Source organism: Sabethes cyaneus, chromosome 1, assembly GCF_943734655.1.
Source record: "Sabethes cyaneus chromosome 1, idSabCyanKW18_F2, whole genome shotgun sequence".
Taxonomy (NCBI): domain Eukaryota; kingdom Metazoa; phylum Arthropoda; class Insecta; order Diptera; family Culicidae; genus Sabethes; species Sabethes cyaneus.
Genome location: NC_071353.1, coordinates 64,013,665 through 64,036,241, shown reverse-complemented (window position 1 = coordinate 64,036,241; position 22,577 = coordinate 64,013,665). Strand labels below are relative to the sequence as shown.

At 37.6% G+C, this 22,577-nt stretch overlaps 1 protein-coding gene across 7 annotated transcripts in view; it reads right to left on the bottom strand.

Annotated features, from left to right (window-relative positions):
* Positions 1-22,577, bottom strand: part of LOC128733030 (uncharacterized) — a 404,411-nt gene that overhangs the window by 355,571 nt on the left and 26,263 nt on the right. For 5 of the 7 annotated variants that reach the window (XM_053826571.1, XM_053826576.1, XM_053826577.1 and 2 more), the window contains exon 1: positions 13,011-13,819. The exons of the other annotated variants lie outside the window; for them this stretch is intronic. The gene's annotated coding sequence lies outside the window, so the exon portion shown is untranslated. Of the gene's footprint in view, positions 1-13,010; positions 13,820-22,577 lie in introns of those variants that run through there. 7 annotated transcript variants of the gene reach the window in all.

Below are 22,577 nucleotides of genomic sequence, written 5' to 3'. Positions count from 1 at the left end.
ACATCTAAAACAAGATGACATTTAAAAATCTACAAGTGTTGTAAAAAAATACAGCAGCGCGTATAAGCGAAGGTTACGCGAAAAATTATACTGTCTTCAAACTTTCAAATGTTTCAAAAATATTTAAAATTGGATGATCCAATCAAATGCCATGACCAAAAACGAAAACCTACTTCGCGAGCGGGTACATTTACCTACTTGTAACTACTCAAAAAAAGCAAAAAAAAGCAATTGAATAATTTAATCAATAAAAAAAATCAATACTTTCATGAAAAAGCTGATAGTTACCAAATTTTAATCAAATTGTGGAAAAAAAAAACCTTCTCTATGTTCAAATATTTATTTAAAAGAGTTAGATCACTTGTTATTGGAGATCACTATATTCATAAACGTCCAAATGCGGTTGGCTCCCATTTCAAAAGTAGCCAATACAGCCTTGAACGCAATTTTTTCAATAGTTTTATCTGAATCCACAATTAAGTGCTTATAACACAAATATTTCTTCAATAAGACGTAGAAATTTTTTCCAAGAGGGCGATAAGTTGCGCTTTAATAATTGTACATTATTTAAATTACTCAAGGTAACCAAGTTCTTTGCAAGATAGCCATTCTAGTATAGACAATGCAAACGTCAACGACAATTTCATGGACAAAGTTCAATTTAGAGGATTTTTAATATACTTTATCGTTATTCATAGCTTTTATAAAATATGCTGTAACAAGATCCCCTTCAACCATGTTCCAAGTAAAGACTCCGACTAAAGGCTTCTTTCAGTTTAAAAAATACGAACAACCTTAGAAGAAATCCACGCCGGCACAACTAAACCAAATTTATCCAATTACATGCAAATCTTCCATTGGTGCATCATCTTCGGTACCGGATGTAGCGCCGGGTATCGACACGATCCTTCCTCAGCTTAGTTGTAATTCATACTTGTAACACTGCATGACTATCCTGTTCATCTTCGTTGTTTTGTGACTTGGCTGACTGTTCAGATAAAGAAATTTTCAAGATGTTGTTCAGGTTTTTCCATAAAAATTTTTCGGTAAAAATACCATATTTTTCCAATTTTTATCTGGTCCAGACGTCCATTTTGACCGATTACAGTAACTTTGTCAGCTCCCGATTTTGTCCACCTCCGATTTTGTCTTCCCCCGATATTATCAGCTTTTTATCCCGATTTTATCAGCCTGTTATAAATTTAGTTTAACTTTTGTTGATTTTTAAAACTCTTTAGACTGTTCGAAACTATTCTGATTCCCTGGAGAGAGTTTTTGAATAAAATGATGCCTTCTTGCGAGTTTCGTGGTTAAAATTAGGTTAATTTTATATTGAAAGTTCTTCAGTTCCTAAATAAGCAAAGATAGAGGTATACTATATTCAGCAATGTTGTGTATTTTTATTATTTATACAACTGTGTAAAACAAGAAAGTCATATAAAAACTACAAAAACAGAAAACGGATTTTAACGATTTTCCATAAATGAAAAATCAAATTTTTCTATCTTTGCTGAGATACAAGGTTACTGTCTTCAGCAAAATTTCTTGTAATAATATGCTATGAAATTTTGCAGAACACTTCAAAGTGTTGAATGTATTGAAACCGAAGAAAAATAATTTTTTTATTGCACTTTTAGGGGGATTAATCAAAATTTGAATTCCGCTAGACAATAGAACTTTTAGTTTTAACAAACTCTTCCAAAGGTTCCATAAACCTAAAACCAAGCTTTCCTGGTCAAAACTCTAATGCGCCCCAACTGTGTTCTGTAGTGTGCTGTGCCCGGTTGATAAGATTGCGTTGAGCTTTCGGTTGATGAATTAATGGTTAAAATTTAATTTTTAATAGAAGTCTTCGATAAAGTCTTGAATGTTGATAAAATTTACGAAAAGAATTTAAAAAAAATCATTACTTTTTTTATTTCAGGTCAGTCCTGTCCGCTTATTTTGATACTAATTTTGTAATGATCCGACCACAGGAAAACGATATTACACACATAAGGATTCCAGAGCGACGTGGAACAACCTCGTCGGAATAAAACGCCGCTCCTGCAAAAACACGATTTTCAAATTTCATGTTTCTTTTTCTGGAAACTAATTAACGTAATAGAACCAACATTTTTTTGTTTTGTTGGTGAAAGTTTGGAGAAAACTTTTATAACTTTTGAGCTTTGCATACAGAACACAGCTAGAGAAAAAAGAAAAAGAAAACAAAATTTTATTGTTTCAGTCATCTTTTTTCGCAAGCTGTGGTTCGTTTACAAAACACAAAAGTTATAAAAGTCTTTGACATGCATTCACCAACAGAACAAAAAAAAAACGGCCTCTTATTCCGTCGAGGTTGATCCACGCCGCACTGGAATACTTATGTGTATGATCGTTTATTGACCATTTCCCGTGGTTGGATCATTACAAAATTAGTATCAAAATAAGCAGAAGAATCAAAATCTGAAATAAAAAAATAATGTTTTTTTTAATTCTTAGTCTTGTATGTCCCATTAAAACTTTTGTCAAATTTAAAGGATCGTCGTTTTTAAACGTGATGCAATTATCCTTTAAATCCACCTAAAAGGTAAATTATACACTTGTTGATAATGCAGATCACTTGCTTGTCAAAGCAACACTCGGTAACCTTGCGGCTACGCAGTCCCCCGTGCGTTTTGCTTACCAAGCTCACAAGTTATAAAAACCTTCCCCAAACATCTACTAACAAACCAAAAAAATCCTATAAAAACACAAGAAATTTGTTGTTTAATTTCCTATAAAAAACACAAGAAATTTGATAAACATGATTTTACAAAAGCGGCATCTTACTACGTCAAGTTCAAGTTTGTTCGCGAAGTACCGCACAGTGGAAATTTTTACGAGCAAAAATTCGTTTTCTCTGTTCTTAAAAATGCCGCTGAACTAAGTTCAATCTTTTGAAGTCAAAAAATGATAGTGTTATAACGATTCTAATAGTGTGGTGCTTGTTTACAGTAAGCATCGATTTCTTGCAGTTTTTGCCAAGAGAAGGGCACTTTGCCCCAATTTTCTCGATATGAAGTGATGTAAAAGTCCATAACTCCGAATACCGCTGGCATTCGGAGAATTGATATTTTTTTCGCCATAAATAAGCTATTTTCATGAGCAAGCCGATGACAAGACTTTTATCGATGTAAATGTGAATATCTCTGGATTCCGCTAGGGTAGATTCAATCTTTTTTCACCAAATACAACCCAATTTTAAAATTCATGTTTGCTGTTTGTTCACAACACCTGTTTGTTTCTTGTAATTGTGGCCAAATGAAGATCATGTTATCCTAAATTTTGCGACGCACATGTAGAAAATTGGGGTAAAAGGATTATTTTGGTCGTAATCAGATACTCTGGCATACAAATCCACATGAAGGTAGCTTTCCTGTGCTGTAGTGAAAAAAATCGCAGATTTATCCCAGTTGGTTCCAGGGTTATCAATACATGTCTGTACTTCTAGAGAAGTAGGGAAAAATGCTTTTTATTTGACCAAAACTGCTAAAGAACCATAACCATTGGAATCCCTATAAATATATCTTTCTTCCGAGTATGGTCCAGCGGCATTTAAAGTTATTGAGACATAAGACTTTTTTGTAGAAAAATTCCCACCGCAATACTTCGGTACATGATTTGTTTCACCCACTTTAAACAAAATTACAAAATTAATTGGATAAAACTAAAGAATCGAAGTCTGAAATAAAAAATACCGATTTTCTTTAAAATGTTTGAACATTTGTGTCATCTTAAAGGTTATAAGGAGCTTCAATCGCATTCCGCAGGACTGTTTCAAACTTCGAACAGTCACGAATAACATTTGCTTGAATTATCCAGCTTATACCTAATTAGTGTAAAGTGAAATTGTTGTGAAAGCGGTTTATGCAGTCTGAAAATATCAGTTAACTAAGTAAGTATCGTTTAAAAATGTTGTTGCGTAAAATATCATCTACTGAGCAAAAAATCGAAAATGAAACCTTTCCAAATCCTAGTTTTCGAAAAATGTTTCCGCGCCGGTCGGGTGTTGTAAAACTAATGTTGTAGGGTATGTTGCTACATCGTCGTAATTGCCTATTCCCGTCCTATCCAACACAAATTATTAAAAATATCAGCATTTTTATGACACACAATGCAAAACTAGTTATTCCCTAATATTTTAGTTAGTTGTCTATCATACGCAATCAATCAAAGTGAGCTGAGATCTATTTAAATGCTTTTTATCATTAAAGAAGTCCTACCAGCCAAATTTCCTACGTTTTTTCGTGCGACGAAGAAGACAATGTCGACTAATCGTGCTAATTTCCGTCATTCATAAATGAAAATAACTCACGCAAGGCATTGTCGTTATTCTACAGCCAGAAAAACTTGCCTGACCTGCAGAAATTTTGTAGAATAACATTTGTCATGCCGTCCTACACAAATACATGCGCGTTAGCTTCGTAAACATTGTTGTGATTTTTAGTTCGGACGATGAAAAATTTTGTTGGACGGATTTTAAAACGGTACGACGAATTTTAGCAATAAAGTCAGTTGCGTAATTTCAATAATATACTTTAATAGTCGCTTTTCAGTGATTTCAAAGTTCACGGATCGGAAGGTAAGTGTGTTTTAGTCAAATCAGTACAAGAACTTTTGGAGTATTCACTAAATCCATCCAGCAAATGATGAAAATTAGAATGGCTTTCCTTATTACGACGGGAATTAGAAAAAGACCCTACCACCGGTGTGAATTTTTATATATCTCGCATAAACTTTCATTTTAAATTAAAATTGTTTTAATTTTATCGATTGAAATTGAATATGCATTTCTCATATCTGTCATAAACAGACGAAAGGGCGAAATCGAACTGTCCTTTGGTTTAATTTTATCATACACCCTTTGTCGATTTCGCTAGAGGAAATATTTACATCACCGCTGCGAATCGATCTGCATTGATTTATTTCGCCAGTTCTGTTTTCAATTTCGATGGTCAAAATTTGGTATAGCTCTGATCTAATTATAGACCACCGTAGAGTGGTCGAAGTTTGAATCAGAATGGTAGTCCATAATGTTCAAGTTACGTTTTTTGGAATGGCGCACATGCTTACGAATCATACGAATTTTTCCAAAGTTAATTTTCCAAAGTTAAGATATCAAAAATATACCATTATTGAAAATTTTTAATTTTTTTTTGGAAAAAATAGAAGTAATTTGCAACCTTTTAAAAGTTATTCTGAGATGGCGCAACTTTCATGGACGGACTTCGTAGAACAACGACTTTCATGATTTTTTTCCAACTTGGGATTTTCAAGTAATATATGAATTTGTAACACAAATAACAATTCTTCATGTCATTTACAACAAAATTGGTCATTGCAAATTATTTTTAAAGTTTTTGTCACCCCCCCCCCCCCCCCCTTTGAAATTGGCATGAAAAATCGGGGGGCAAAAATAATTTGTCGGATCTAAGTCAAAATATTTTTATAAAATTTAGCATATAAAATAAGCATTAATCCAAAACCGTATATTGGAAATAATTCTGCATCCCTGGTGCCAAACTTTTGTATATTATCAATAGAAGCATTAACATTGATGAGCATTAAAGAAAGCAATATATGCGCATATAACGTAACAATATAATGCATTTAGTCAATTGCATTAAAACGAGTCGCAAGTGTTGATAAACGGCTTGTACTTGACTTCTTATTTTGCTATTATACGGCCACTATTCATGCCCTCTTACATCTAACAGATGCCGTCTTGTTCTACCCTATTGGTAATGCAGGACAAGTAGCTATGGGGGAATATCATCAAGATTTAAATACAGCTAATTTCAACTCACTCAATCACGTCCGCTATAGTTTAGATAGCAAAGGTGCAAGGAAACGAATGAGGTTGCAGGACTAATTCCCGGTTCGAGCCCCTGTCTAAGTAGGTGGCAACAATATTCAGCATTTCAAAAAACTGGTTCTGTATATCCTGCTCCCCTTAAGATGCTGCAAAAAAAATCGCTTGCTTTTTTAGTTTTTTAAATCCCGACCGAATCTATTTTTATTTTCCATAACTAGCAAACGATATGCCGTCGATACTTTTTCGATACGTCGATAATGTAGACAAAATGACGTTTCGATCAAGCCTCAAACAATGTTTATTAAATGCTTGTGGCGTAGCATTTAATAACCTGCTAGTTCGCCTTTTTAGCAATATGTGAGTTCTACAGAAGTATGTAAAGAAAAATAAGCTTTTGATCATAGTTCTGTATGCTTATACAATGTTGTCAAAGGACTAGTGTTTAGTGCTTACTGTTTACTTGGATACAGCCTAAAAAGTCGAAAAATGAGCATTAACGCTTCTAACACGGAACAGAAATGGATATTTCAAACAACGGAATTTCCAATAATCGACAAAACATTTTTCGTTCGATATTGTCTCTCTCTTCGTATTTGTTGCATGGAAAATAATAACGGGTATACAAAAAGCATGAATAGATTTAGTTTTCACGTTTAAACTATATGTAAAAATGCTAAAAACTCAGTTTTTTTTGCTCGATTAAAAAAACCTTTGTTTTTTTCGCCCCCCCCCTTTTTGGTGGCAAACACCAGAGGGACAAAAACTTTTTTAAATATTTGTAATGGTCTAATTATTTTTCTAAATAATATTCGGAGCAAAAGTTGGATATGTTTTAATTTTTTATGTTAAACATGTCTTTTTTATATGTTACTCCAGTTGCTCCTCTTTTTCAATTAAATTTCTAATAATTATATTTAATTTCCTACAATTTATTAGAATACACTTTATTGATTCAACCTTTCGCTTTTGAGTTGTGGGTATTTTGAAAACTGTATTCGAAAAAACTGGACACGCTGATTAGTTAGTAACTTTTTACCGCGTGAGTAAACATAACAGAAATTTAGACTAAAAATAGTATGTTAAATAGTTTTTTGTGGAAAGTATGTTGTTTATATAGGTAGAGTTTTACCAAAATAGATTAAGAGATTACAGTGATATCTTAAAACTAAAAAAGAAGTTTTCTTCTTTTTTATTTTTAGGTTTCGTATTCTACTAAGACGCTCCAAAAACTTCAGTGATATCTTTGTAACAAGAGAAAGCGCACAAAAAATTGGGCACATTTTTCGAAAATCCAAATGCTTCTCATCGATAGAGCGTTAAACAACACGAAATCAAACATTCGACCGTATCCCAAGTAATCAGACGTTTAAGAAGCATCAATTTTGAGAACAGCTTCCTTCCGCGAGTTTTAGCCACCGTGTTCTGTTTGTCACTCCAGTTCGGTGTCATCCGAACTTTGTACACGTACACGTGCAGTCCACAACGTGTCATTGTTTTTTGCACAAAATAAACTGAAAATTTAACCTGTTTTGGCCACATCCTGAATCGAAATATTGGGTTGTGTTTGAATGCGCAACTCCCATCCTGGAATTCGTCGGGTCTGTAATGCCGCGTTTCCTACCGCTGTCATCATTCCGTTCCGTTTGGTAGTCTGACGCTTCTTGAATATCTAATTACTTGGGATACGGTTGAGTGTTCGATTCGGTGCTGTTTACTGCTCCGTCTAGGGATGCTTTACCGGTTTTACCGGTACATATTACCGTGCTATTTTTCAATACCGAAATACCGGTTTTTACGCGATCAAAACCGGTATTTTCGGTATTTTTTTACATGGTAAATTTAATGAAAAAATAACTCAAGAAGCTTCCATTGCTTCAATGCTTCGAGGTTCTGAAAATAACAGCTTAATTATATAATTTTATCAAACGGAAAATATTTATCTAAATATCTATGAAAGTGACTTTAACAAAAATACAATTAAGAATATTGCGCAACAGTAAAAATTTGCGATACACATTGTAGCTCTTCAGACAAATTTCAGTGAAAAATTACGCAGCGCTTTTAAAAATGTCATAGCATATCACGGAAGAAAAGTTCGTTTATGGACCCGTTGTTGGCAATCCTCAACGGATAGACAGGATGACTGTTTTCTGAAACCACCATCAAAGATTGCATCGCTGCGAGCGTAAACTGACTTGTAAGAACCATTCGTACTGCGAACTGTGAAACGAGCTATGTTAGCTTGCTGCCATTGCGACCATGTTCAGTTCCTGATCAATTATTTATCCTCCGTCTTAAAATGCGTGTCTCAAAATTCACTAATGCTCTATGTCACTCAAAATAATTCGAAAAACCAGTAAATATTTCAATTACCTGGCACCACGTATCACAGATGTTTCAGCATGAACAGGGTTTTAAAAAAATTAGTAAGAAAATAAGCTGTCAATTTGGACCACAAGACCATATATTTTGGTATTACTCAAATTGTATGCAGTTTCCCAGTAAAGTCTGTCTCGTTTTAGAGTTGACACGATAAACACTCTTTCCGTAGGGTATTGTCGTTATCGTCGGGCCATCACGATTTTACAGTTTTAGTAGCTCATGATATCTATGATAAAATCATTGTAAAATTTCTTACTGTGATAGCTAACTTTTCACAATATTGTGAGTTTCAATCGTGTATTCAAAACACCCGTACTGAATTCAGTGACTAAATCTTCTAAAAAAAGTTTTCCACGCGCAATGAACTTTTTTTCAAGAAATGAATCTTGAAATGCAATTATCGAGATAAATTTAGAAAATGTATGAAGTGTGTTGTGCTGCACACGAAGACTATATAGAAAAATCTCCTCCAGTAAGGTGTTTGGGAAGGCTAAGGTGAAATACTAGAAAAGCGCTATTTGTACAGGTCGGGCCACTTGAGTAGTCATGGTTGGGCCATTGTAATTTTAAGCGCAGAAGCGCAATAATCGCTAGAGAATGTCAGTCATGTAAAATGTGACGAAATAAAGCAAAATTAATACGATAAAAACCTAGATTTTTGTTGTTTTTTTTCATTGTAGTTGAACACTTCGGAAAAGGCGATTGTAGCAATATTGATTTTACAAGATCGCCAAAATTTCGCAAAAATGCAATTAAAAATAGGGTATTTGTACCTATATGAGCCGTTGTTCACGGAATTCATTCTTTTCATGTCTCTATACAGAATTTCAATACGTATGTCTTAGATTTTCTGCGGTGGCCCAAGCTGTACAACATGGCCCGACAATGAAAACATTTTTTGTCTTCACGTAAATGCCTGTAACTTTTTTATTTTTCAATCAGTTCAAAACTTTCCGGAAATATACCATATTCTTAGACCTTTGCAACGATGTATTTAGATTTCCAAAATTCTTTTTGAAATGAAAGTTATGGGCGAATTCCAAAACGTGGCCCAACCACGACGACACTCCCCTACTTATTTCTTTTTAAGAGAGCTAGTCACTTAGCTGTTTCAAAAAATTAAGTACCATTGATTAATGGAAACATTTTCTATAAATTTAACAATTTTTTAATTTATTTTGCAAGTATTGGCTTTTACCGGTTTTACCGGTATTGAATTTATCAATACCGAAAAACCGGTTTCGAAATACCCCCTCGGTATTGGCATCTCTAGCTCCGTAGATGAGAAGCGTTTGACTTTTCAAAGAAAGTACCCAAAGTTTTTTGAGTACTTTCTCTAGTTCCAAAGATATCACTGTAATCTCTTAATCTATTTCGGTAAAACTCTACCTATATAAACAACATACTTTCAACTATTTTTAGTCAAAATTTCTGTTATGCTTACTCACGCGGTAAAAAGTGACTAACTAATCAGCGTGTCCAGTTTTTTCGTATACAGTTTTTAAAATACCCACTACTCAAAAGCGAAAGGTTGAATCAATAAGGTGTATTCGGATAAGTTGTAAGAAATTAAATGTAGTTATTAGAAATTTTATGGAAAAGACGCGTTTAACATAAAAAATTAAAATATACCCAAATTTTTCTCTGAATATCTCAAAAACGGCTGCATTTAGAAAAATAATTATTATGAACAATTTTGTTGTAAATGACATAAAGAATTGTTATTTGTGTTACAAATTCATATGTTACTTGAAAATCCCAAGTTGGAAAAAAATAATGAAAGTCATTGTCCTACGAAGTCCGTCCATGAAAGTTATGCCATCTCAGAATAACTTTTAAAAGGTTGCAAATTACTTCTATTTTTTTTCTAAAAAAAATTATAAAATGTTCAAGAATGGTATATTTTTGATATCTTAATTTTAAGTTTTATTTTCAATTTTTTGAAAAATTGGTAAAATATTTTTTTCGGTGCATATTTTTTCATGTTCAAAAATCAATTTTCTACAGCTTTTGCTTAGACATAATTTTTGTAAAATCGATAGTTTTCGAGATAAAATCTTTCAAACATAATATGTACACATAAAAATAAATACGCCCTTTTTAAAAATGAGTCTTGAATCAAAATGGCGCCAAAATCTGTGGAAGGTACATATTTCCTCCTATCAAACACGTTTGTAAAGCTTCATCTAAATCAGAAAGGTTCCAATTTTGACATTTACCTATTTCACGTAAAACTGCTCAATATTGTTCTAAACTCGGATCCCCGGCGTGAAAGGCATGAATGTTAATCACTACATTGGGTTGCAACCACTGCATTGACCCGATATTGGAGTTTACTAACTAGTCATTTCAATTACAAATATGGTCCTAATTTTCCACCATTCCATATTTTACTTTTAACATAAATTCATGTAATCTGTAAAGATCACTTTAGTGGAGTAAAATCAAATGGATTTTTCTCCTAAAGTTTAAAGTGTCATTGATAAATAACCACTACAATACCAAAAACTCAAAAGGTTAATATTAATATTTTAAGGGAAACGCAAATAAGGCTTATACAAATTTGAAAAAAAGTTTATGTCGCCCCCCCCTTCAAAAATTTTCGAAATTTAAGGGGCAAAAAAATAAAGTGCAATATTATTAAGTTGCATTCTTTAGTGATGAGCAGATTTTTGACGTAGGACTACGTCTTACGGCAAGTTTTGAGATAGGGTGTCATTCCAAAAAATCAAAAAATACGAGCGTCACGAAAAATGAAAGGTTTTGAGCGCTAATAGCTCAGCGGTTTCCCGATCGATTTTCAATATTCTTACACCAATCGATCGGAAAATCTTCTAAAAATTGACCCAAATGGAGAAAAGTATGGATTCTTGATGTTGAACTATTGAAAAATTGAAAATAATGAACCTATGTTCTACCGGAATTCTCGCTTCGTGATTGGTTGCAAGATTCTTTACGATGTTAGAACCCCTGATATTTGGAGAACAACTTCCACCGCAGTAGTGAACTTCATCCGAAGTGAATAGTGTCAGAGATTTTTTACTTAAAAAATGTCGGTAGCACAGCACATGCAAAAAACTAAAGCCATGGGTATAAACGTCCTTAAGAACTTGACCTTTCTTTATCGACATACTTCGCAGCACAGAACATGCGTTCAAAGTAAAAAAGTTGTAGCGAACTAAATTGCCATTTTTACAAGATGATTAGAGTCCGATACTATTTCGTGGTTACCGAGTTCTGAACTAGTAAGTGACACGGATTTGTTTTATTCTAAAATACAAGGTAACTAACCGAAAGACACGTAAGTTCAAAGTAAAATTCAAATGAAGGTTAAGTTACACGCTTGCAGCTCTTTAAGGTGATGCTGTGGCACTCCATTATTATAAAGTTGATTCATGTCTACCACAATGCTTATGTGATTGAATTGAAAAATTTTGAAGGTTCGGTTTGAACTAAAATTTAAATACTGTACAACATTTTTGTTTTAAATTTGTATTAATATAGAAAAATAAACACTGGTTTGTTCTCCTTTGTTTAGTTATTGAAGGTTTGAGGTTATTATTTTTTTCTTGCCCCCCCCCCCCCTTGAACAAAATTCGGGACCAGGACATAAACTTTTTTCTAAATTTGTATAAGCCTAATGAAAAAATAACTATTCGAAACTTAATCAAAGAATCCTTATTGCTACTTAACAAAATTTATTTTAAATCTTACTAAAATTTCATGAAAAGAATACATACATCACTTTCATTAAATCTCGAAACGATATTTCCGCTATAGCGTTTTAGCTGTGCTGTTTAAAATAAATTAAAAAACCTTTCTGCGAACGAAGCATTATTTTTGGGCATGTTTTTAATAAAAATTTCAATTGTTTTGCCAGTCTCTCTATTCACAATAATTTTCTTACTTGTGGTTTAAAAATATACAATGCATATAAATTTAGGTCATTGCAAATTTTTTTAAGCAACCGCCACCCCCTGCCCCTTTAAAAATGGCTTTAAAAATCGGAAGAAGTAAAAATTGTTTCTATAAAATCTATTGTGGACCGAATAGCCTAAAGAAGTCGAAAAATGAATGCACAGAGTTTTAACGCTTCTAGCACGAAACAGAAGCGGTAGTTCAAACCATGTAATTTTCGAAAATTTCTTGATATTTTCTCTCATTTGGTAGGATTTTGCATGGAAAATAACGACGCATATATGAAAAGTAAGAATAGATTTGGTTTTCACTATTAAACTTTAACGCTTTAACGCTAAATTATTTTTTGCGTGATTAAAGAAACTTCAGTATTTTTTTTTGCCTCCCTTCAAACGTCGCCCGGCTAAACGTTGGAAGGACAAAACCTTTATAAAATATTTGTAATAACCTTATCAGAAAATTTCATTTTAAAATTTTGTTTAGATTCTTCTTCTGTCGTTACCGGTGTTCGCGACTTTGCGCTTCTGAAGTTTTAAATGGCCCATGTTTATATACATACGTTGATGATAACGGGCGCGCTTTCCGATAAAGGGTCGAACATATTTTAGAACCGAACGCGAAACATCAATGTGCTCCCGCGACAATCAAACTATGTCGAAAATGTGATGTATCAACTTCACTCTTAGACTGCAGTAGGACTCGAGTTAAAGCACGATACATATATTAATAATCATCAAAAAATTATAATCTGTGAAGTAACCATATCAATATAATTAATAGTCAGCAAGAAAACCGGCACATGAGCATACCGCTATCTTGGCGTGTGTAACTTGCGATTCAAAATTTTGTGCCTATATTCAAATTATGTACACACCTTTGAATTTCAAATCATAAACCAGCGGAGACAAACTGTTTTTCGCGGGTCAGGTCTTCAAAAGCAGCTATAAAGAACGATATCTAGTCACATTTGTATTCAGTACACACAACGAATGATTGGATGAATTCTATTCAGTTGCCGGGATCTACACTTAGAACAATTTTTTGTTTCCTCTATCGTTATCGTCGAAGAAAATTAGTATTCTCGATAAATTCACTCACTGAATAAACTATTTCGCTGCCTCAAATGATATCTTTGTTATTTTATTGATATTTTGCTTTCACTTTGTGTTTCACACTCTCACTGACCGTGTATCTGGATTCTTTTGTTTTTTAATTTCACCAAACACTTGATAACGTACAGATGCGAGCAATTGTACACATTCGCGTCACTCTCAGACCGGGTAGTTTATGGCACGTGAACAAAAACGCGCGAGAGAAAATCAAAGCTCAAGAATCTGTTATCGCAAGGCATCACACGTTCTCTTCTTCCAAACCGAAGAATATTGAATTGATACAGAACAATTCCGAGATCACGCACGTGTCAACTGCTTGTGTCCCAGTAATTAGTCATATGATTTACGTCGCAATCACCGGCTACCGGTAAGGCGTCGACGGCAAACTAGCTTACGCCAAAGGTTCACCAGGAGGGCAAATTGTGAACCCAGAAGTGCCTTTTCGCTACTGACTCTGCATCGATTATAAAACCGAACTATCAAACAAAATCTAATTCGAATTGTTTATTAGTTCAAAACCAAGCGCCGGTACAAGAGCAAAGGGTTTCACAGTCTTAACTCGAATGCCGTCGCGATTAAACTAACTGCCAGTTTGTGCTACAATTCGGATCGAAGTGCAAGTGCATTGATGATGGCAAGGCAAGCTGACGAATACGACTACACTGCAGGACATGGCAACAGAATGCAACGCTCACAGGCCGGTCGGCACTGCGTCGAACAACACAGCCCGTCGATATCAACACAAGTCGACAGCAATGCTTTGCGAACAACACTACATCCATACATGACCATCGCCCGAATGCTCCGGTATTGCAATATGCAACCAACTCTTTTGCTCTCGCAGATTTCATTCGCGCTCTCTACTATGAATCTTTTGCTATACCGGTTTTGTTTTCAATTTGTGATCACACCACAGGAACAGGCACAGTAACTATGCAACAGTGTGTTAGTCTTTCGCTCAGCTGCGAGCTACCAAGCTTGATAAACCGAAACCCCCCAACGAACACACACAAAACAGCAGTGTCGCGGAATTGAGTTGCTCCTTTTGTTTCTTACACGGCAAATGAATATTTACAGTACAAATGCATTTCTAAATGAAGATGATGCACAGTGCAGACTGCAGACTTGCTTGCTTCTCTGTTGCACAAATTCGCGTGAGAGCGAAAGAGTATCTATATAGGTACTACACAAACTAGCTCCAACCGAACGGGTAGACCGGGTGACGTGCAACAACTCGATCCTTCACTGCCTGCCTCTCAACTTAATTGTACCACCCACCGCTGCAGCTAGTGGGCTACGTCAATCTATCTTGGGTTTGTTTCCTATTTCTTCTGTTTTGAGTGAAACGGTTCGCTGTGATCGCACGTGTAGATCGATGGCACGTCTTTTGTCCTTAGATAAACGATTGGAGAAATATTTTACACGTCATTTTTTGAATGGAGCAACTTGACCAACAGAGCAGTGAGAGAAAAGTTAGAACTGTTCTTTATAATCAGCAATTCTGTGGAAAAAAGTTTGGAATCGAAATTTGCCCCGGTGCTGTTAAAACTCGTCGTTCTTTTTCCTTTTTGAAAATACCGTTCTGATTCAAACTTCGAACACTTAAGCTATGCTGAAACTTTCTTCAAAGTAAAATGTTCGAAAACATCTTTATTCTACCCCCATAAATGGTTTAATAGCATGACAAGTTATTTATTTTCGTGGGAAAATTTTAAAAATGAAGATAAAATGTTATTTTACATAGAAAAACACTAACAAGTTACAGTTGGGCTTTGATTCAAACTTGGAACACTTTAATTTATCTGATATTTTTGAAATAATGCGTGAAATATTGAATTTTACCTATGATTTAGTTCATACATATCTTGCACTTATCTAATAATCGCGACGCAGGAAGGTAAATGTTGTAAATTTGGTAAAATAATCACTGGCGTAGCTATAGGGGGTGCCTGGGGGACCAGGTCCCCTCCAGTAATGGTCATTGGCGTAGCTAGACGGGGTGCCTAGGGGACCAGGCCCCCTCCAGAATTCGGCAGGCCCCTCCAGAAATTTTCTGCATTGGAATTTGAAAACGTGATAAAAAAAGAATCGTCTACCTGCAGAGCTTTATGAATATGTCCGAGAAACGCTGGCAACACTGGGTTATTTGTTATTTCCAATATTCGGGAGGAGGAGAAGCAACCGGAGAAATGGATGGAAGGAGAGGCAAAGCGCTGGTAAAGCCGCCTATAAGGTATTTTCCCAGATCTTGTTAGACCGGCTTTCGCCGTTAGCACATGATTTCGTAGGAAATCACCAGGTAGGTTTAATGGGGGCTAATGCAACTACGGACCATATTTTAGCCATCCGATTTCGACTTCTGAGACAACTGGGAGCTATACGACAAGTTGCCCAGGATCGAGTTGAATGTAGACTACTGCTTGAAACAGCACGAGCCACTCCGGCTCTATAATGCTGACGATGATGGCGCTTATATAAGTGAAAAAGTTTTTTTGGCAGGCACCCCCTAGGCATCTCCCAGAAAAATTTTTTAGCTACGCCAATGGAAATGGTCCCCACTGGGATTTGAAAACCGGAAAAAATTCAGTGTATATGTTCCCACTGCGTAGATATATTTTTGCACAACTTGATTTTGGGCCACTCATCACCAATTTCACAGTCGTCTCAGAAGTCGCAAAACACTTTCGACCTGGTCGGGCCATCTTGGTCGTTGAATCTTCCTGTTTGTGGTGCCTTACGACGTCTCCTGTCCACCGCAGCCTACTGACTTTCGCCAGATGTACGCAGGGAATCTCTCCAAGCAGTGCCTGTAACTCGTGATTCATGCACCCCCGCCAATCTCCGTTTTCTGTTTGTACTCCGCTAATCATCGTCTGCAGTACCTTCCGCTCGAACATGGTTAAGGCGCGTATGTCACGGCTTCAGGTCCATAAAAAACCTGGTCTAATAAGAGTTTTGTAAATCGTCAGCTTCATACGGCGACTTACGGCTTCTTGATCGTATAGCGTTTTGCGAAGGCATGTACGCGCGACTTCCCACCCGTTAATCTCCTTACTAGTCCGCGGCCACCAGCGATCTCACATATACGAACTTAACTACCACTTTATTTAGTCCCTGTCAACGGTTACCGTCCGTGGGAGACACGCGTTAATTTCCTTTGAGTCTCTTCATCTCATGTATTTGGTCATCGACGCATTTATTTTTAGCCCAATCCTGCTAGACTCTACTTTCAGTCTGACAAAGATTGCCGCCGCCGTTCCAAAGTTCCTGGCTATGATATAAAAGTCATCTGCAAAACCTAGAAATTAGTGAAAATCATGCCTCTCGTTTCGATGCTCGCTGGTCTGATCACCCCCTTAAGAATGATGTTGAACAGCAAGATAAGCCGTCACCTTGTGTCAACGCTAATATCGCTTCTCGAAAGGACTCGAGGGTGTCCCCGAGATGCGCACGAAACCCATCACTCGATTCAATATAGCTCTAATCAGTCGCGTCAGTTTATCCGGAAAACCATGTTCGTGCATTATATGCCATAGCTGGTATCAATGACCTGTATCGTATGCTGCTTTGAAATCAACAAACATGTGATGAGTGGTCATTGTCCTCCTGATATTTCTGCAAGATCTGTCTATCGTTATTAGAGCTATCGGTGACTGCCGCCGTAACAGGATCTGGGAGAGTACCTTGTATTCGGCGCTTACCAACCGTTTATCACCCTTTTTGTAGTTAGAACAAATCACTCGTTTCATCCATTCCTTCGGTAGCTTCTTCTCCCAAATCTTGGACATAACCCAGTGTACAGCCGTTGCCAACATTTCTTGGGCATATTCATAAAGATCTGACGGTAGGCGGTTCTTATCAACGGCTTTGTTGGTCTTCAGCAACCCGATTTTCCGTTTGACTTTTTGGAGATCAGGTGCTGTAACATTACTCTCTACCATGGGCACTCTTATGGTAATATTTTTTGAAACGATGGTTCTACAATTGATGAAGGGACGGTAGGGGAAAGAAATGAAACATTTTTTGGTAAAGGAGGAGAAGAGCGGAAAGGAAGGGGGGGGGGTATTGGTAGCTATGCTTGACAAGTAGTCATTTTGACTCCTACCTTTTGTCCAATGCTGGAAGGATGAGATTAGTCTACCACTCTTATGGTAATTTCCGTTCGACCTCCCTCTGCAACTTTGCCAATGAGGTGTTCATCGACGAACTGCTTCCCCCCGACGGCCACCTAGCGTTCGTTTATGATTAGACTCCCTCCCTCGTCCCTACACACGCTAGGTTTCGGTATGTAGCCCTTGCGACTTACGAGTTTAGTTCACCTTCTCGTAAAACTGCAAACTGAACAGTTGTGAATTTGAGAGTTTTCCGCTAAAACATTCTTATTACTCTTTACATCGACAAAACGACTCGGCAATAGTTGATAAAATAAATGAAATATTCATGCTTAGAACATTATATTTGTGTAGTTACTAGTAGATTGATGTGTTCATACATAAGGAAAAAACTTTTGAAAGGCACTCCCTGGGCCCCCTCCAGGGAAAACTCCTAGCTACGCCATTGAAAATAATGCAAACGAAAAAACAGCTACTTTTGCTCGAAGAGCAAAGAGTATGGAACCAAGTTAAAATCTTAGTTCTCATTTTTTTTTCCAGCGCCTGTTGATTTCTTACAAGGAGTCCCATAGGTCAACGTCATACCTCACCAGATAGAGGACATTCTAACGAACACGGTGGTGTACAATAAGCATAATATTTAATCATGTTAGCGATACTAACGAGCATTTTATTCTGAAGTGTTCGAAGTTTGAGACTGTTCTAAGTTTGAATCAGAACGGTAAATTAGATTCGTAGTTGTTTAATGTGGCCCGCTAGGATGATCCTTTCCGAGTTACAGTGGTGCCAAAACAACGCGATACTTATTTACCTACCTTCCTAACTTTGAAAAATCAGAACTATTAAATCAGTGGATCGATTTTAAGCATTGATGCGGCAAATAAAGGTGCTAAAATATAGAGATTGGTAGCAGGTTAATAGTCCAACTGCCCCCGTCGCGTTAACTTTGGCAGGCCTCCGGGTACGTTGAAAACTCGTCACCAAAGTTGGTGAGTAGTAGATGCACATGGACCATTCCTGACTTACGTCGACCTGACTCTGAACATGGTCCTCATAAGGGACAGTGTCAACCCTAGCATGGCCTCCCTGCTTGCAAAGTCAACTATGAGATCACGGAATACTAGATTACTAGTATATACTAGATTATAAACGCCATACTAGATTATAGACGGAAGGCTCTATGACTTCATTTAGGACAGGAGTAATGTCAATTTAAAAATTCGGCATCTTGTAACGGCCATCAAATCCGCGGTAATTGCTGCAGAGCGCGAGCAGTTGAGTTAAGGAGGAGAGCCGAGATTGCTGCGAAGGCCCTGAAAAAGTAGCAGAGGAAAACGAGACACCAAGAGGACGCCCAAACCCAAGATCAGAGAAAGGGAAAAATGAAACACCTGGAGAGAATGAGGATGTCAAAAAATACAAGCATGATCAGAAGGTCACCGCAGATCCCGAGGAGGTTGGCGAAAGCAGCGGGTGGTGTACTGTCGGAAACCAGAATAGGAAAATGCAGCAGCAAGAGGAGGGAACAACTAAGAACGACATAATGAAAGAAAAGCCCAAGCGCCGTCGGCAGAATAATAAGGGGCGATGTCCTGATTGTCGCAGCTACAGGACAAAATTACGTACGCAGAAATTCTCCGGAAAGTAAGGAAAGACCCGAAACTACGAAAAATAGAGGAGAGCGTGGTAAGGACCAGGCACACACATAAAGGTAAGATGCTCTTCGAGCTGAAGAGAGACCCGCTAATTAAGAGTTTGGCCTTCAAGTTGCTCATCGAAAAGTCCCTGGCGAATGAGGTAAATGTTCGAGCCTCATCCCAAGAGTCAGTGGCCGAATGTAGAGATCGCCACGCATGGAGAGCTTCAGAGCGCTCTAAAAGTACAGTACGGGATGGGAGACGTTCCAATGACCATCCGAATGCGTAGAACACATAGTGGTATGCAGACTGCATTGATACTATTGTGGACGGGTGTTGCATACAAACTGTTGGATGTGGGCAGAATAAAAGTTGGTTGGTCAGTGTGTTCCTTGAGAGCCATCCCTCGAGTTAAGAAGCAAAAGGAGAGATGCTTTAGATGCATATGCTTCGGTATGCTATAGCGAGACACTGCAAATGCCTTGACTTAACTGATCTGTGTAGGAAATTCGGCGAAAAGAGGCTGCATGAAGCAACCAACGTGCCTGCTGATTATATGAATATGAATATATGGTACTACCACCTGCCTTAGCAGAACATCCGTTCATAGCAATGAGCCTATAATGTCAAAAAGAGTTGAACATATTCAACGATTGGTCATGCTTCCCAACTGTTGTATGAAGGGCCAAAAGGGAATTGGTCGATAAGCAACATCACTTACACGTACCAAGGATTTAGAGAATCTCCTTCCAAGGGCTAAGTCGCCTGAGTCAATCGTTGAATAAACCGTCTTAATGCAGAATGACTCCAGCAGGTGGGGAGAAGAGCCCGCTCATTATCCACGATGTGTTGTTAATCGGGCCAAGATTAACCCTAGAAAGTTGACTGTTTCACTCTCCCTAGGCTCACCGCTTCAAACAAGTGCTCTGATGGTCCCTCCCTCTTCCCGATTCTAGTTTATTATGAAATGTGGTATATATGAGTAAAAATAGAACCATCTCACCAGCATTCCTTGGAATGGAATAGAGTTGCGTCCTTTTGGTTTCCATAAGGGGCCATCCATAAAGTACGTCACGCTTATAGGGGAGAGGGGAGTTGACATAAACGTGACGATTTGTGACGTAGGAGGGAGGGGGGTATAAAGTTATGTGACGTCACAAGAAAAAAAAATTCAAATATAAAATTTATTCGGGGATTTATAAAAAGGCTTCTTCATTTTGAGATAAAACTATTGAAGGCTTCTATAAAATTAACGTTCTGATGGATTTTTTTAACATATTTGTGTTAACAGGACTTATTTATTTTTGTAGTATGAACTCTCCATTAAAGCTTTACAGAATATGCTGTACACCACTGAAGAACTCTTTGAGTACCGTCCTGCCTAAAAGATTTTTGCAACCGCAAATTGTAGTCGCATAAACTCCTGAGGGGCTGCGGGGTGCTACCAGAGACCAATGGCAATGTTTACTCTTGATATTCTTGCTGAACTCAATCGATGAACCTAAACTCATACCGAAGTTCCACGGCTGGTTTTAAGGTTCTTCTGTACAACCTATACTGCCCTCTGCCCCTCTAAAGGAAGGACAGAGTTTGTGCCACTTGCGGATTAAATTTCGCATCTAAAGTAATATTGAATGATTGCAAAAAAATACACAAAATGACAAAATCCTCAGAAAAGTTCTTCCAAGGCGTGTTGCTGCAAGACGTCAGCAGGGAGTCCTGATTCTTTCAACTATAGTTCTATAGATCAGACGAATTTGAGTGGATGGATGTAAAGGACGTGGATATGCGCGAAACATTTATCGACGACACATCAGCGACTTCTGAAGCGTTTCCGATAGCAGCAATTGGAGATCATCTTCAAAATCCGTCAATCGATGACTTATAAGCTCGAGCATTTTCCTTCTATTATTTGCTGAAATTCAGTTTTGTTATTTGATGAATTGATTGAAGTGAATTAAATTGATAGCTTGAAATTAAAAGGCTGGAATGTATATTTAATTTTTTTGTTGTGAAGGGGGGGGGGGGGGTGCCTAGACGTGACGTACTTCCTCAGGGGGGGGGGTCATGAATGTGTGACCAAATGTGACGATGGGGGGAGGGGGGTCGATTTTGGTCAAAATTTGCATGACGTACTAAATGGATGTCGCCTAAGTGCTTCTAATAATTAATTTAATTTTTTGTCTGATATCCAATATCCATGTGCAGTATTAAAACTCGTATTGGCCAAAGTTTTCACTATATAGCAAGAGCTGTTTCATAAGCTTAAACGAAAAAATTAATTAAAATAACTTATTTTATGCTTATCTATTAACAAGGTCGTGTGGAGCCGCCGTCTACCCAAAACCTCGATTTTCAGATCAGGCAGCCGGAAACCACCCAGTATCGCACCTCCTAGCTTGGCTACTCAATAGAGCATTACCGGGTATGGCCACGTGGAGGCGCTAGGTAGGGGCTTGGGATAGCTAGAGCTATGTTGGACGCTCCTCATTTGCCTTCCCCATTTCATACCCCTGAAGCAACCAACGTGCCTGCTCTGAAGAAAAGAGGATGGTAACAATCACGGGAGGTTTTAATTGCCAGGCGTACAAGGCAGCGTTGGTTGGCCAGCATTGATAATGGTAACCCAAATCAACCTCATCCATTGCGACACAGCGCAGCAACTGTTATGGCAATCGACAATGGAAACTAGGTGCGACGTCGCAAGAATCGCAAAACCATATCGAGTCCCACCCGACAACGGTAACTGGGTTAGTAGATCAATTGCTGCCATACATGTTATGGGAAGATTTCATATCCTGAAGGTGATTTCTGATATGTAAGGTTTTATGATGGTCAAAATCAAGGAGATCTACATATGCACTTGGGACGCGCATCCTACGTGGACAACGGATTACATTATATGCTGGGCGCAGTTACGAAGAAGTTCATCGGAAGAAGACCTATAATCATCGTAGGTGATGTTAATGCTTGAGCAGTAAAGTGGGGTAGGAGATGGACTAATGCCAGAGGTATAGCTAGATAGAAGCTTTTGCAAAGTTGGATGTAGTGCTGTTTAACATAGGTACGAACATAAGTAGGTCATGAATCCATCATCGACGTTAGCTTGAGCAGCAAACTTGAGGGTGTCCGAGGAGGTATACTAGCGATCATCAGGCGATCCGGTACAGTATAGGACAACAAGAGGCCGTACCAGTAAAGAGAGCAAAAAGAGTTGGACGGAAATGGAAGACGAAAAACTTTGACAAGGATCTTTTTGTCGATGCACTAAGAACAGGCGCCGAGCCTCTGAGTCGGAGTGCGGAAGGGCTTACGAACATGTTGGTAAGGGCATGTGATGCGACCATGCCAAAAAACCGGAACCCAGGAATCAACGTCGACCAGTGTATTAGTGTATTGGTGAAATGCGTAACTCAGCAACCTTCGCAACAATTGCGTCAGAGTCAGAAGACAAATACAGAGAGCAAAAATTGCGTCAGACCGAGAAGAGCGTAGGTTGGTGTTCCAAGCAACAAGAGCCGCACTTAAAAGAGAGGCAAAAGCGAAGAAACCGAATTGCTACAAGAGCTGTGCCGTAACG